Here is a 16,778-nt window from a genome sequence, read left to right as displayed (position 1 = left end):
TTCTACAATCAGGAAGTTTCCAGTCTGGACAATTTGGTGAAATCAGGTTTACTCTGGCATCTGTAGCTGGTTGGTAGACAGACCCCTGTCCCTTACTACACCCCTCCTTTGCAGTTTGTGCGGGGTGCATAAAAATAAACCTTATGCATGACTCAGTTGATTCATGCTTCCTGTGCTTTTGAACATTTTAAAGGATAACATAGTAGTTATATATCAGAGGGGCTTTTAATATTTTATATCACAAACTGGTATTGGATTTGCAAACTGCTGAACAGATGCACAGCCTTTCCAGTTAGTTTCCAGGCCATAGTGGCAATTTGTACTTTCACTGTAATACATGCACAGCTTTTCAAGAGGTTCTTTAACAAGATTTAAAAATGTCCCATGGATGAAATGAGAAATGGACTTGAAATTCAGTAAGGTATTTTCAGTAGGGTATTTTATAGTTTATATAAATTTTATAAAATTTCAATAAGGTATTTTATATTTTAAATAAAAGCTGATGTGATTATTTGGTAATCACAAATATAAGTGAAATGGCTGCTTGTCCATATAAATGGTTTGTTTTTCTTATGAAAATGCCAAGTATCCCTTTGAATGATTAAATCCAATAGAATATTTCTGAATGACTGAGAATGTAAGAGCCGTGTCTCTATTTTTAGGTAAGTAACAGAACATATAAGGCCTATATTATGAAGCTTTTCCTCTATTTTAGAGTAAAATAAACCTATACTAACTCTTCACTCCTCATTAGCACTATATAACTCGTTGGAGGAAAAGAAGGTTGTAAAATTCCCATCAGGAAATGTTTTCACTCCCTAGCAGCTATAGTAAAGCTCTGGGGAAAAAAGAGTGAAATAAAAAGGTTTATTTAAAAGTTTGGATTTTCTGTAAGTATTGAGCATTATCGACACAGTTTTTTAACCTCCTTGATGATGTAAAGAAACTTCAACCACACAGTGTGTGCAAGGGATTTTGAAATGATGGCAGTTCATAGATCCTGTTCTTGACTTCCAGTCAAGATGCCTGCATGGCGTGGTCACCATGTGTCATAGTGATCAAAGAAATTCAGTGAAAAATCATTTCCTGAGCTTAATGACCAAATTAAGTCTCATGTAATCATGGAAGAAGTCAGGAAAGAGAAAGAGAAAACTGGCATGTTCATACAGACCTTAGCGGTAGTTAGAAAATCAGATGAAATCTGCATAAAAAGATTTGTGCTGAGACTCTGGACAATGCTCAGAAGTTTTTGTGCTTAGGTCTTTCTAGTTTTTCTCTTCTTCTTTTTTTTTTTTTTGTCTCGTTTTTCTTTTAACAGAGAGGGGAAGGATGGTATGAGCAATTTCTAAAGATTTCCTTAATTAAAGCTGGTTTGATTTCCCACTTAAAACTGTTTAAAAGGAAAAGTAGTCTCGCTTGTCAATAGGCACTGAAGTATCACTGTTTTGCTGCTCTGTCCAGATCACATTCTTTGATCATATTCTTTTACAAAGCTAGGTAGAGCATAAAGCTATTTACCATCGACATTACTGATAAGCACGTATTCAGAATGCACAATCCACAAGCACCCTGTCATCTTGGGCCCATGAGATTCCTTCCATTTCTGGAGATCCATTTTGTTGTTAGGGCAAAAAGTCCTGGCCCAGAGACTCTCAAAGTATGTTTTCAGTGGCAGAGTGGCACCTGTCTGGCTGGGTGGTATGGCTCTACCACAAAGATCCACAAGTCACTGGAAAAAGCAGTCACTGCTCAGGGCAAGCAGGAAGTTAGTAATTTCATTTATAAAACAATTTATTTGCATGTAAAATTCTCCTTGAATTTTTATTGTTGGGTATTTCTCTAGCCTCCTTTGGAGTGCTTCGAGTATATTCCATAGGACATTTTTTTACTATGGGTTTCGAACATTAGCCTAAGCTATTGAAAAAAAAAATGGCCCTGGGTTATTTTTGTTTCCAAAATGCTGTTTAAGGGCTTCAAATACACAAGACATTTGCACAAGACAGAAAAAAGAAAAACAACCTTGCTTAACTTCTTAACTTTGTTTTTCCATCTGAAACATTAGCAGGTCTGTGTTTTTTCTAATTTCAAGCAGCAGTGAACCTAATTTATGACCTTTTTCCCAATAAAAGGCCAAATGGAAAGTTTAACATTGAATTAAGGAGTCTTCAGAATTAGCAGGTATACGCTGTCAGATTTATAGGGACCTATGGACTTATAGTTGTATTTTAGGACTGGGAAACATCTGCTCCAAGTAAGTATTTTATGATTTGCATATCAAAGAAAAAAAAATCATCACACTTATTCTAAGACTTTAGTAGCTTTTATCTGTTTATTTGTTTTTTAGCCAAAAGTAATGCAAATTCTGTTCTGGTGGATTTGTATATTTCATTGCTATTTTTTACTAAAGTCAAGGAGATAAAGGAACCAGACACATGAGAAAATGATAAAGATAAGATGGTATTAGAGTTTTCAGTGGAAAATTCATAAGCATGTGCTGTGAAGGGAAAAAGGGCTAATTAAATATAACATTCAACTAAACTATAAAAGAAGATTTTTCTCCACATAAGGCTACAACTTATAGTGGCTTCCTCAACCACCTCTACCTACCAATCTAAAATAGAGAAATCCAACCCTCAGAAACACTCAGATTTAGACAAGTTATAGATAATAATACAGATATTGGGATATTTTGCACAAACATGCAACAGCCTTGGTAATGAACTCATCTTTTTTATTTTAACCCCTGTCTTTTAGGCTAATTCTAAATAACCACATGAAGCAAGTAATTGGCTGTTATCCAGTGAGTTTAAACTAGGGCACTGACCAAATTGCATGACATTCTACCCCCACCCCTGCCCCTGGCACTAACTTTTTCAGTCCACATTTTCCCTCCGCTGTGACTTTCTGGTTATATATTATCTGGTTTTGGCCATCTCCACTGCCCACTTCAGATAATTGCTCAACTCTCCACTTGGCTACTTGCTGGGTAGGCTTGACCGAAGAGAATGGATGAAGAAAGAGCCAGCATTTGCCTTTGATCTTTTAGAACTCAGGATTCCATTATATAAGGTACCATAAATCCTGGCAGTAGGAATTGAAATCAACTTCCAAATTTGCCATAATATGACGCTCTTAGTTGATTTATCACGGATTCTGCTATTTCTTAATTAATCTGAACTCAATACTTCAGTTTGTCAGTGATAAGACATTTTTCTTAGTTGCCTTCATGATATTTTTGAGAGTTGCCTTGATTAATTTTTCTCTTCTGCAATCTACGCCGCCTGTGCCAAATGTTCCAACTGGCTATCTGCCTCTAAGGTTTAAGCTCACAGATGTTTCCTTGTGGCCACAGCAAATACCACTCCTCTGAGAATACATTTGATAAATAAAGTTGACAACAAATTTAGGACTAAAGAGCTGGATAAGGAAATCAAGTGCAACCCATGTTAGCTACACTTTTGTAACCCTACAAGCTTGTCTACCCGATTCTCGAATATCAACGAGAATGGATGTTAGGAATTCCATCAACAAACTAAACCCTTAGATAACCCCAAACCAACTTCTGTTTAACAGTAGAAATCTACATCTACTGAACATACCACGGCTGCCAACAAGTAGAAAATTGGCACATTAGGATTTTCAGTTTTATTCCAAGTGCTGAGAGAGGAGTCAAATGGATAGAATCCAGATGGTGAGAAGGAGGTAAAGCAAGGGCATTGCATAGTTTGAACATGAACAACATGTGAGCTTTTCTTAATGGTTAACAGGCAGCTATGTTAATATTGCTTCTGCAGTGTGAATACCATAGTAGGCAGGAGATCTTTGCTTTCTGCTTTTCTCTTTCCTAGAAAATGCTTCTCTGAATCTTTTCCTTCTCACACTAGATTGTAAACCTTGTCCACTTGATTTGTGAAGCCCAAGTGACCTAGAGACACACCATCAAAGCAACATGGATAATGTCCTTCACATTGACCATGGTGATGTCACCCTGTCCTTATAATTCCCTGCTCAAAACACAAAGCCCAAGCACTGTCCACTGTGGAACATCCTCAGGACTGTAGTATCATCACTTGAGATTTATTGTAACTGAAATTAAATTATTTAGTGTGCCTGGCTTTCCCTCCCAAGCTCCATCCCCAATATTCCTTGCATTTTACTTTCCCTTTAGAAGAGAAGAAAAAAAGAGGAAGATAGAAAGCACAATTTTCTCCTTTCCCCCTGCCCTCCAATCTCTGGATTCAGTTCCCCATTTCCATAAACACAGAGCATTTTAGGCAGCTGCAAGAGATACCACAACTCTCTTTTCCAACTAGAGTCCTAAATCAATGGAATGATGGCACGTCTACCTTTTATTCTCAGAATAGATGCCAATGGATTTGGTTGTGCTTTTGACTGGCACCAGTATCTCAACTCACTCTTCTAACTGGAGATTGCTGTAGGCAAAAACAGTAGAACCTTAAAATAGTACATCCACACATCCGACACCTTCATCCGATTGGTGAGGGAAACGAAGTCCCAAAAGTCAAAAGACATGTTCAGCACCCAATACAAAGTCTCTCTTTGATAACTATAAACAAATTATAATTAATTTGACCTAATCTAACAGAGATATAAGCTATCTTCTCCCAAATCTATATCTTTTCCAAATAAAATAATATTAAAGCCAAATTATTCCAAGTTAATAGCACTTTGTGCATTTATGAGGTGTGTTGCTTTTCAAAGTTCTATCACTTAGTGTTCAACATATCGCTAGATTAACCTTTTGATGAGAATTTGGTAGTTATTAAGCCCATTTTATAAGTTGGGAGACAGAGCACTGAGTGCACAAATTATTTGCCAAAGTTACAAATAACTTGTAACTGGAAATCTTTTGACTTCCAGCTCACTTCTTTCACCACTAGCTATTTTTTGGAACTAAATCTTCTTTAACAACCATAACCAATCAGAATTTCAGATAGCAAGTCCTAAAAGATTTTTAAAATGGTGTTTTACTTCTCTTGAACTATTCTAGTAGCCTCCAAATTGCTGTACCTATTCTTCATCTGAAAACTTCCTAAAATTAAGTTTTATTTCATTCAACTCTATTCCAAAATATTTAATCTTTCAAGCTCTTTATCATCTAACTCTCCATTCCTAAATTATTTCCTACATGTCTCTACTCTCTTCTTACTTATGGTCCCATAAAACTTGCTAAGGGGTCTGTAAAATCTTGCCTCCCTACCTTTGCTCATAGCTCTTCCTTTTCCTTCTATCTGGTAAATGTTATCTCTTAAGAGAATTCATCCTTAACCAGCACCTGTCTCTCTGTGTTTCCATACCACAGCCTCATCCTTCTCAAAGCACTCCCTTTTCCCTGTATTATATTAGATAACCTTATTAGCATAATTTTTACATACTATATTTATTAAGTCATAATCATATATCATAGCAGGTGCCTTACTGATTAGAACTAATAGAAAATACCTTGGGATTAAGGAACACCTGAGATTCAATCAGACACAACAATATGTGTTGAAATGAAATGTGCATTTCAGGCCCCTCCCAAGGCACTAGTCAAAAATAAACCAATTCTTTCTCTGTACTTGAAGCACTCTGAGTCGGGTTGGGAATACAGACACTGAGACAGACCTTGGCAAACCACAGCAGATCCCCCGTAAATGAAGAGAGTTTAAACAGTGTTGGTTGGATTGAACTATATTGGATTCAGAGAAACCCTAATTCCTAAATATTCTTCAGTAAAACTCAATACAAGTAGAATTTTCAAAATTCCATATCATAAAAAAAGAAATTTATAGCTGTAGTTGTTGCATAGTTTTAAAGCGAACTATGTTAAAATGGGTGATCACATATAATGTGATAGTTGTTATTAAATACCCCCTTTGTATTATTTTAAGAAAATGGATTCTAAAGAATGATTGGTTATTGTCAATAAGAATGCAGGTACAAAAGGCAAATGTCTTTCCATCAGAGAAACTCAAAATGTCATGATGGATTTCTTGGTGTCTTTATGGAAATTATGAGAAAAAAAAAAACCCCAATGAGGCTGTTTCTATGAACAACAGAAGGAGTGCCCCAAATGGAAGGCTCTCCAAAATGCGGATTGCCCATTTTGGCTCCTTCTCAGCTAACCTAGGGGAAAGGGTAGATTTAGGGAGCTCGGCCACCAGCCATTTGATGACAGAACAGTTTGATGAGATCACACCAAAAGAAATGTCAAAAAACCAGCTGCCTTCCATGACCTCAGCAAAGGTCTGGGTCCTAAAACAGGAGACATGACTGCACAGACATGGGAACATCCCCAGAATTGCCCTTTTGTTGTGACTTTTCTCTTCCCCCTGGGGATGGGCAGCAACCACACGGGGCCTGCTCTTGTCTTTAAGGAGAAGGAAAGCTCAAAGACTTTGCCCCATTTGCATCCATTCTTGGCCAGAAACCTAGAAGAACTGAGAGTTGGGGACAGCTTTGAAAAATTGAGTGAAGCCAGATTAGGTTCCTGAAGATTTGAATAATTGAGTGAAGCCAGATTAGATTCCTATGCACCTGCAGTTCCCCGTGTGCAGCCTCTGCTGATGAATCTTTATGTTTTTACAACAGAAAGGCTGGGGCAGCTCCTGGAAACTTATCTTCTCAAAGAAGTCAAAGAACTTCACCAAAGACTTCAGTGATGCCCCAGGGAGAGGTAACAGGTTCTTTTTGAGAACTTATACCACCTTCTCGCCAAAACACCTTCCATCTTCTGGTTCAAACTCTACCACACGCCAGGGAGGCATAACTCTCCATCCACACTCAAACCACTGCAGAACCTCTCAGTTTTTTAGAACCATAAATCAATCACCCATTCCCGGCTCACTTCAGAGTACTACACCATTTCTCATTTGGTGACAAGATTTTACATGTAACTAAGGAATAATTCATGCAGTCCATATAATAATTTGCATTTTACAAAGCTGAACTTTTTACAAACCCCTTTTAAATACACTATTTCAATGAACACTCATTGACATCTGCAAAAGCTCTGTTAAATCATTGGCATCGACTTTTTACAGATGAAAACACTGAGTCTCGTTGAAGGTACAATCTTATATCAGCCCCAGATGTTCGGCTTGCTTCTCCAAGTCAAAAATTGTATTTATCAAAAACATGAGAAATTAATACTGTATCGAGTATGATTGTGAACATGGGCTTTGGAATTAGATTGATTTCTCTTAAGTCTTAAGGCTGTCATTTGTGGTTTCCTTGACTACTAAAATAAATACCATGCAATGAACCGACTTAAACATGGTTTTGAGGCTAGGTAAAGCCTAAATACAAGGCATCATGAAGGTGACACATTCTCCCAGAAGTCTATGGCATTCTGGGGCTGGTTATAGTGATCCTTGGATTTTGGCTTTTCTGTCATGCGGCAATGTCATCCTCTGGTCTCTCTTTTTTCTTCGGGATTCTGCTGACTTACAGCTTCTAGCTTCTCCCTTTTGCTTTCTCTCTCTGTGACCTTCCCTATAAGGGCTTCAACAGTAGGATTAAGACCCATCTTGATTCAGTTGGGTCACACCTTAATTAAAGTGGACTCATCAAAAGGTCCTACTTACAATGGGTTCACCCTCAGAGTTGTAGATTAAAAATAAGAACATGTTTTTCTGGGGTACATACCTCCAAACTACCACAATCTGCATGATATTCAACATGTTACTTAACTTCACAAAGCCTTAGTTTCTTCATTGTTAATGTGAGAATAATAAGATTTCTTGCCACCTGGGTATGACCTGGGTATGCTTGAAGTTTCGATGTGATAATACCAATAAAAAGCACAGCACAAAGTAGGAGCTCCCTACATGTTAAACGCCAATGTAATTGCTATTATCACCTCCTCATGGGCTCGACTACATGTTAAGGGGACAATGAAGAAGAGATGGCCGTGGGTCATTGACATCAAGTTAGGTTGCAAAGTTAGCAGCCAACTCATATGGGTATTGACTAAGAAACTGAGGAACAATGGAGCAGAATGCTTTCTTTGATATGAAAATGAATATGAAGCATCTCTAATAAGCTTTTAATGTGCTCATCATAGCAAAAACTTTGCCTTTTTGCTGTTCTGCTGCTTTTCTCATGCCAAAGGGATATGACTATCCTTATAATCACAGGGAGAGGAAGAATGGAGGGAAGGTTGTTGGAGGTTTGCATACTTTCTGTTCCAGCACTTCATGTCCATTACAAAAGCAGCAGCATTTCAACCCCATGGAATACTCAGTTATCTGAATTCACTGTTCTTTTTTTTTTTTTAGATCAGCTACCCATTATTGCCAGATGAATGCAAATCTTCCATGAGTTTCACTCATTCATCCATGCAACCCATGTTTATTGTATATCTCATCCTAAACCAGAACTGGAATAAAAGCAACTTCCACATATCGAAGACTGTAAGAATTATTTCACAGGTAGTTTAATCTCATTTATTCCATATAATTATGCCTGGTAGCTACTCTTATTGTCTGAAAAAACACTTCTGTGTCAGAATCACACAGCTAGAAAAATGTTGGGGACCTATGGCATGGATTCAATTCAGCTGGGCTCTGAAGCTAAGTTGTCACTCATGAATGGAATCCTCACTAAAAAGTTATCTTCTGTGGAAAACCTGATCAGAAGTATAAGCTTTTTAGAGAAATATTTGGAGTGGGAGTGGGGAAGGAATGGATAGTGCAATCCTCTGCATCCTCTGAGTCACAGACTTTGATAAATAAAAAACTTACATCCCTTAGAAAGAACCACAGAACACACTGTTGTGTAAGGTTTTGCTGCTGTGGTCCAGAAGGAATGACCTAGGGTAGGCTACTGAGAGATTGCCAAGAAGGCAGACTCACCATCATCACCATCAACTTCATCAAAAGCCACCCTTAGATTACTGCCTTAAGGGTGTCTCTCAGGGACTAATGACAGAGAGGCCAATGGCAGGACCTTGTCTCAACTACCATTGATAAAGAATGTGCTATGAGTGTTTTACAGTGTGGATGACCTACTCTGAGCTGGGTCACCCTCTTTCCTGCCTATTTTTCCTGCCAACCAATCTGTAACCGCAGAGTAGAGATTTCTCTATGCAAAGCAAACTGACACTCCATCTCCCAGACCTTCAGCTCTGGCAATTGTACTGGTTAACTAGGTTAAATAATACAGGTAAATATCTACCAAGAACCATGTAAAAATGTTTCGCAGGCACCCAAAGTAAATTTACTTTGTAAATTTATTTTGTATAAAGGCTTAGAGTGAGGATTTGGAGGAGGTAGCAAGCTCCAGATCCTAAACTAAATGAAAGATGCAGAGTTAAATGAAATAAGAAAGTTGTTTGACTTTGTTTCTGCTTCAGGTTTATGACCTATGTGCTTTATACCTCCCTTACCTGTCATAAGCAATGAAACAAAACAAATATCTCCAAGTGTCTAAGAAATATATCCCACTAAGAAATACCCTGACCTTTATATTCAAAATCTAGCTTCTCTAAATCTGCCTGTTTCCAAAACCCAAATCCTTTATTGTTCCCAATGTCTTTGAAAATACAGCAACTCTTAGGATTTTATATCCATGCATTTTAAGGCCCAATGGATGGTCTTCGTATAATATTATCAATTGGGGTGAACGTTTGGTTTAAAGAAGTACAAAAGAATGTTCTAGAGTGGAAATTGGGCTTCGAATTTTCAGAAGTTCCCAACCAACTTCATTTCTTTTAGTTCTCTATTCAGTTCAAATACCTTCACCTCTTAAACACAACTTCACTCTCAATACTAATATATGTATCTGTGTACATCAATGCATATATACATTCAAAACAGGAGAAGTTTCCAGCAACCTTTTGCTTAGAGCTATTCTGTAAGTCTATTCAATCTGGCCCATAAAGCTATTAGAAATCTAGGACCTTTGAAGAGAAATTAGTGCCACAATTCTAAGTCCTATAATGCCCAGGCCTTTATCCAGCGTTAAGTATTTTTAAAAAAATCATGTCAGCTTCTATGGGCACGTCTGACAGAACAAAATCTGGTGACCTTACTGACAAAACGTGAAACCTAAAACTTAACAAATACTTCCTGAAACGTGGGACATTCCTCTAATCAAAATGAAAGTATTTTGTCCCAGCTTTTTTGACTATCACATCGTTCGCGATGGAGCCACTAATGCACGCACCACCCTGCTACAAAACAAAAACTAGCCTATCTTTTCCACAGAAGAGAAAACTGAGGCAGCAGGACTCAAAATAACTTGTCTGAAACCATAGGGTCATTGAAACAGAGGGTAGCTCATCCTGGTATTGCTAGATTGTGTAGCTCTTCAGAAAACTTTACTGCCTCCAGGAAACAAATAGTGGCTTGTTCAGATTGCTGCATTCAAATTCGTGTGAGTTATAGCACCAAAGATGAAGAAAACAGGGAGTATGTTCACGCTAGTCAGTGATCAGATCGAGAACTGGTAAGATTCCGACACACTAACAATAGAGAACCTTACAGTGAGAGGAGTCCAATAAACATACTTTATCTGGGGCAGCCAGGCAGCCTATCAGCGCAGAACTGAAGAGAGGACTCGCCTTGCCCTCTGACTCAGCTGAATATTATTCCAAAAGTGAATTTCCACTGTACCAAGTTTAGATTTAACGTTTTAACACCGTAGTCAGACTTGCCTACAGGGACGTTTTGCTTTGCAAAGGCTTTGAAAAATATCCCTGGAGCATTTAGAGAAAAATGAACGCCTTTTAACGTGAGAGGTAAGCTCTAAAGTTACACTGTGCTTGTAAACAGTAGCATATATATAGCAAAAACCAAAAAAAAAAAAAATTAAACTGAGAAGAAAGAGGAGTACCTACTTGAAGAGAAGGCTGTCTTCTCGTGTTACTGAATGGACAGGAGGAAGGAGTGTTAATCTTTGGAGCCGTTAGGGAGCTTCTGAGCCTGGAGCCTGCATTTTCAGTTTTGGAGAAATCCGTTCTGAGGCAGTAGACAGGGGGCCGTTATGATCATGAAATTAGGAAATGCAGCAACTCAAAAATAAAGAACTAGCACCACCATTTGACTAGGACTGGAAAATCTCCTTGAAAAAAAATAGAGGAGGGGGTGGCCTTGGTTTCAGCCAGCTAGGCCTGATGAACTTTCGCAGCACTTCCTTTAAGATCGATATTTAACAAAAGATAAGTGATGTGTTCATCTGCTTGTAAAATTTTTATGCAATCTGGTCGATTGAAATTTTTATGCAATCCAGTCGGTTTTCTCTTTACTTATAATAAGGTTTGAAGTCTAAACAGGAGTGTCTAGTTGGAAAATATATATACAGCATTCATTCAGCACATAAATGCTTAATCCAAAATTAGTTACAGCTAAAAGTGGAAATGAGGACACATATTCTGTGAGCATTTCTTTAACTTTCTTGCTTAGCCGTGGATACCTCAACATGCTCTGCCTTCCTGGTCGTTGATTAATTAGGTTTTTTACTGCACTAACCTGTACAGGTTTAGCTTTTCCGTGCCTCTGAAGCCCTTCCCTCTGTCAGATGATCTTACCCTAAACTTTTCAGGCATTTCCTACAGCAATTTAAGTGTTGATTGATTGTTTTTTTGCTTGTTTGGTTTTTTCTTTTTTACACTGAGACATTGTCTGAAGTAGAAAATGGGCTAAAAAAAAAAAAAGAATAGTGAGGTGCGATGGTGGTTCAGTGGCAGAGTTCTCACCTGCCATGCTAGAGACCTGGGTTCCATTCCCGGTGCCTGCCTGTGCAGGAAAAAAAAAGTGGAAAATCTGCTTCTGATTTATATAGCGTATATTTTTAAGGTTTTTGTTTTGTTTAGTTTTGCTTTTTAGATATTAGCTTTTCTAATCAATTAGACTTGGTCTTCCGAACATGAGAATGGTAGGACGAGAAGGTGAAGGAAGAAAATCTTTTGCCATCTGTTGGGTGAGGTGTGTCTCAAAACTGGCTTAGTCTTTCTCTGGAAGCCAACTCAGCAAAGTATATTCACTGCCCTCCTTTCTATATGGGACATGACTCCCAGGGGTGTAAATTTTCCTGGAAATGTGGGACAGGACTCCTGAGATGAACTGGGACTTAGCATCATGGGATTGAGAAAGCCTTCTTGACCAAAAAGGGGAAGAGAGAAATGAGATAAAATAAAGTTTCAGTGGCTGAAAGACTTCAAATAGAGTCAACAGGTCTTTCTGGAGGTTATTTTTATGCATTATATAGTTAGCCTTTTTTAGTTTTTAGTGGATTAGAAAAGGTAAAATAAACACCTCAAACTGTTGAGCTGTATTCCAGTAGCCTTGATTCTTGAAGATGATTGTATAACTATAAAGTTGTTACAGTATGACCGGGTGATTGTGAAAACCTTGCGATGACACTCCATTCATGGACAGATGAGCAAAAAATTAAAGGACCAAAAATATATAAAAATAGGAGGAGATAAGAGGTATGGGATGTTTGGGGTGTTTTGTTTTGTTTTGTTTTCATTTTTATTCTTATATGTATTTTTTTGAGTAATGCAAATGTTCAAAATTGATTTTTTTGATGAATGCAGTACTATATGATGATATTGTGAACCACTGATTATACACGTTGATTATATGGTATGTGAATATCACTCAAAAAAATTGCATTTTTAAAAGAAACTGGCTTGGTTACAAAAGAAAAACAAAACTCTCATAATCAACACCTAAGAACATTTTTAGGGCCTTTTTTTAAAATTTTTAACTTTTTTTTATTGTATAGTATAACACATATACAAAGCAAAGAAAGAAAAAAGTAATAGTTTTCAAAGCCCTCTTCAACAAATAGTTACAGGACAGATCCCAGAGTTTGTTATGGGCTACAATACGATCCTCTCCTATTTTTCCTTCTAGCTGCTCCAGAGTATAGGAGGCCAGAGGGCTTAAATTTTTTTATCATCACAATCGACATTTTTCCTTCCTTTTTTTGTGAAAAATAACATATATACAAAAAAGCTATAAATTTCAAAGCACAGCACCACAATTAGTTGTAAAACATATTTCAGACTTTGACATGAATTACAATTTCACAATTTCAGGTTTCTACTTCTAGCTGCTCTAAAATACTGGAGACTGAAAGAGATATCAATTTAATGACTCAGCATTCATATTCATTTATTAAATCCTATCTTCTCTGAATAATTCCACCATCACCTTTGATCTTTCCATTTCTCTCTTTAGGGGTGTTTGGGCTATGGCAATTCTAAATTTTTGATGTTGGAAGGGTCTGTCACTAATATGGGATAGGGAGATGTTCTGATGTTCTGGAGAAGCTGGGCTAGGTGTCAGGACTTATCTGGACCAGAGAACCATCTGGAGGTTGTAGGTTTCTGGAAAGTTACTCCAGTGCCTGGAATGCTTGTGGAATCTTACATATTGCCCTAGGTGTTCTTTAGGATTAGCTGGAATGGGCCTGGTTGACGGTTGGCAAGTTATGATAGGTAGCAATGTCTACCTGAAGCTTGCATAAGAGCAACCTCCAGAGAAGCCTCTTGACTCTATTTGAACTCTTCCTGCCACTGATACTTTATTAATTACACTTCTTTTCTCCCTTTTGGTCAGGATGGAATTGTTGATTCCAGGGTGGCAGGTCTGGATTCATATGACCCTGGGGGTCATCTCCCATGTCGCCAGGGAGACTTTCAACCCTGGATGTCATGTCCCATGTAGGGGAAAAGGCAATGATTTCACTTGCGGAGTTGGGCTTAGAGTGACTAAGGCCACATCTGAGCAAGAAAAGAGGTCCTCCAGAAGTAATTCTTAGGCCTGCCTATAGGTAGTCTAAGTTTCTATTCTATCTGCATATACTTCACAAGAGTAAGCCTCATGATCGAGGGCATGGCCTATTGATTTGGGTGTCCTTAAAGTTTGACACAGTATCAGGAAATTCCCTAATGGTAAGGTTTAATAGTTCCATATTCTTTCTCCCATCCCTCAAATGACTTTGCCAATACTTTCTGATTATCTGTTTAACATACTCTAACACCTAAGAACATTTAAAAAGAAATGATCTTAAGGACCTTTAAGCAATCCTCTCTAAACTTATGAGTTAGCCCACACAATAATTTGAATATGCAAATTTACCTGAGATTAATGTCCCCCAGCATGCTTACAGCAAGAAAGATTTTAGCTAACATAAGAAGTTTTAATTTTAATTTAACAAACATAAACTTTCCACAAGATGTGCTAACAAAAGGAATAGTCATGTATACTAATGCACTATTGGGGGGTATTTGCTTTTATTATTTTATTATGATTTCTGGTAGAAAGTAAGTTATTTAATAAACATTTGGATAGTTTAAACTTTTCAAAAACAAAATGCTTTTATGTACATGAATTAAATCTCTCAACTATTTTATTTTTCAGAGTGGATGAATTCTGTTTTCCAAATGGCATTTAGCAACCTGCAAAAATCGATTATAGACATGAATACAGAGAAGAAAATCATGGGGCAACACTTGCCATAACAGGACATCCATTGGGTTCTGAACTAAAGGTTATAGATCGTTTTCCTTTTATAGGAAAATTTAAATGTACAATATAAAATTTTAATTAGATTAATTGCTCTCAAGAGACTACTGTCATTTATTTGCATTTTAATATGGGCTTTCTCAAGTGGGAAAAAATTAAAAATTATAATAATTAAAGTAAAAATGATAATATTTTCTACTGAGTATGAGGTATCAGGTGCTAAGTATGTTCACAGCAACCCAGTGGGGTAGTGTATTAGTAAGGGTTCTCCAGAAAAACAGACCTGTAAATATAAGATTTACAAAAGTATGTCATGCAACCGTGGAAATGGAAGAGCCTCAAATCAATAAGGCAGGCTGTGAGGCTGGCAACTCTGAGGAATGGTCTAGATGAACTCCACAGGAGAGGCTTGCTGGCTGAAGAAGCAGTGAAAAATTCTCTCTTCTTCCTTAAAAGTCTTCAAAGATTGGATCAAAACCAACTGATTGAGTTATCTCATTTGCTGGAGACACACTCTTAGTTGATCACAGATGTAATCAACCACAGATGCAATCAACTGACTGATGATTTAATACACCAGCCTTCCAGTTTATCAACCAGCCATGAAATATCCTTGCAGCAATAGTTAGGCCAGCACTTACCTGACCAGACCACCGACCACCATCACCTGGCCAAGTTGACACTAGAACCTAGCCATCACAGGTAGGGACTATCAAAGCCTATTTTATAGAAGAGAAAATGGTGGAAATCAAGATTTAGTATCCCTAGCAAGACTTCATAGTGGGAGCCAAGATTCAAACTCAGGTGGTCCAACTCAAGAACCTGTACTTTGAACACATTCCTGCAGAATCAGAGAGAGCCAGCTCACAAGAATTACACACAGGACACACTATGGGAACACACAAGCTATGGGTGTGTCCTGCGATGAAAAGTTGAGAGGTTTATCAGTAAATAGGAAAGAGCAATCTCATCAGATTGCTGTAAGAAGGTGATTAGGAACGATTTTTAAATTTTCCCATCTAATGAAATCACTAAAAATAAAAACATGTACTTAGATTAACACTGTTCTACAATATTCTGTGCTTTCTTAGAGAAAAAAATTGCCTCTGGGTTAAAATTTTTAGTTAAATTATATTCACCACTATTAGACAAACTGAATTATTGTGAAAGCATAAATAATAAGAAAAGAGCACTTCAAATGAGGCAGTATAATACAATGTAATTGAAATAAACAGGGAAAACACAATCTGATAAATATAATTCAAAGAAAAGCATCATCACACCTTTATGCCTGATTCCCACACATGCATTTTTCAAGTGAAAAATAAAGCCTGATATTTCATCAAGACCGTATTTTTAAAAAGAGGGTCAGCTCATATATACGCTTATAGTACCATATTGTTTGTTAAGAAACTCAGAACAATGAAATTGTGGAAATGAAATTTTTCCAAGTTCTAACTTATTTTTGAGACATTCTCCCATCCCAGGGGTGACCACTGGTCTCCACAAGCAAAGCAAAGAAGAAAAGTGATGCAATCTGTCTGGGTCATTCAAGCAACAGCCTCTTGTGATCCTGGTAATTCGGGCTAAAATTAAAAATCAGGTTTTTGGTTTGGCACGTGTGTTTTTGTCTAAGGACCCAGATGATGGCAGAGGATGGAATCACTTTCACAGTTAATTGGCCAAATTCTTTATCTATCTTAATGTGAAAGGATGTTTCCATTGGGAATTGCTAAAATACTGTCTCAATTAGATCACACTATAAAAGCAGCTCTGAGCTTCTAGCCTTTCCTGGGGAAGAGTAACCAAAATTGAAACTATTTGCCTAGAGATATCAGTCAGTAGCTGACCACCAAGGTGAGCTGGCTCACCTTTCTAAGGGAAAGTACCCCTGCCCTCAGCATCTGTTGCCTAGCAACCGTGTGAATTTCCTGTTACTCCATCCCCCACATCAGACTATGGCCTGTTGGGTCACCTGACCATACAACAGCCAATGACCTAGGGCATGAAGTAATGTGACAGGACACACTGGGCCAATCATATTCAAGCTCTCTCAAGTACTCAGGTGTTTGAACTTGGAAACATAGAGGAGCACTGCACAGTGAGCTGGACTTCCTGAGTCAGCCACAGCTGCCGCAGGTAGAGCTTTGTTTTCTACTTGGTGAGACATTTAAAAGGTGTCTGGACAGAAGCCCCACTCAGAGGCGAAGTCGTTAATGAAGACCTGGCCCAGATCTGGGCTCCAGCTCCCATAGAGAAAACAAGAGTAGGCAATCCCTCGGAAGGGCTTGAGTG

At 37.8% G+C, this 16,778-nt stretch overlaps 1 protein-coding gene across 4 annotated transcripts in view; it reads right to left on the bottom strand.

Annotated features, from left to right (window-relative positions):
* Positions 1–11,001, bottom strand: part of ESR1 (estrogen receptor 1) — a 438,840-nt gene extending 427,839 nt beyond the window's left edge. Inside the window, exon 1 of one of the 4 annotated variants that reach the window (XM_077149286.1) lies at positions 10,844–11,001. The gene's annotated coding sequence lies outside the window, so the exon portion shown is untranslated. The remainder of the gene's footprint in view (positions 1–10,843) is intronic. The other 3 variants (XM_077149288.1, XM_077149284.1, XM_077149287.1) reach the window with 3 other exon arrangements.
* Between the last annotated feature and the right edge of the window lie 5,777 nt (positions 11,002–16,778).

The sequence above is a fragment of the Tamandua tetradactyla genome, chromosome 2 (genome assembly GCF_023851605.1).
Source record: "Tamandua tetradactyla isolate mTamTet1 chromosome 2, mTamTet1.pri, whole genome shotgun sequence".
NCBI lineage: Eukaryota > Metazoa > Chordata > Mammalia > Pilosa > Myrmecophagidae > Tamandua > Tamandua tetradactyla.
Note: the sequence above shows the minus strand (reverse complement) of the source record. Positions and strands in the feature narration are given on the sequence as shown.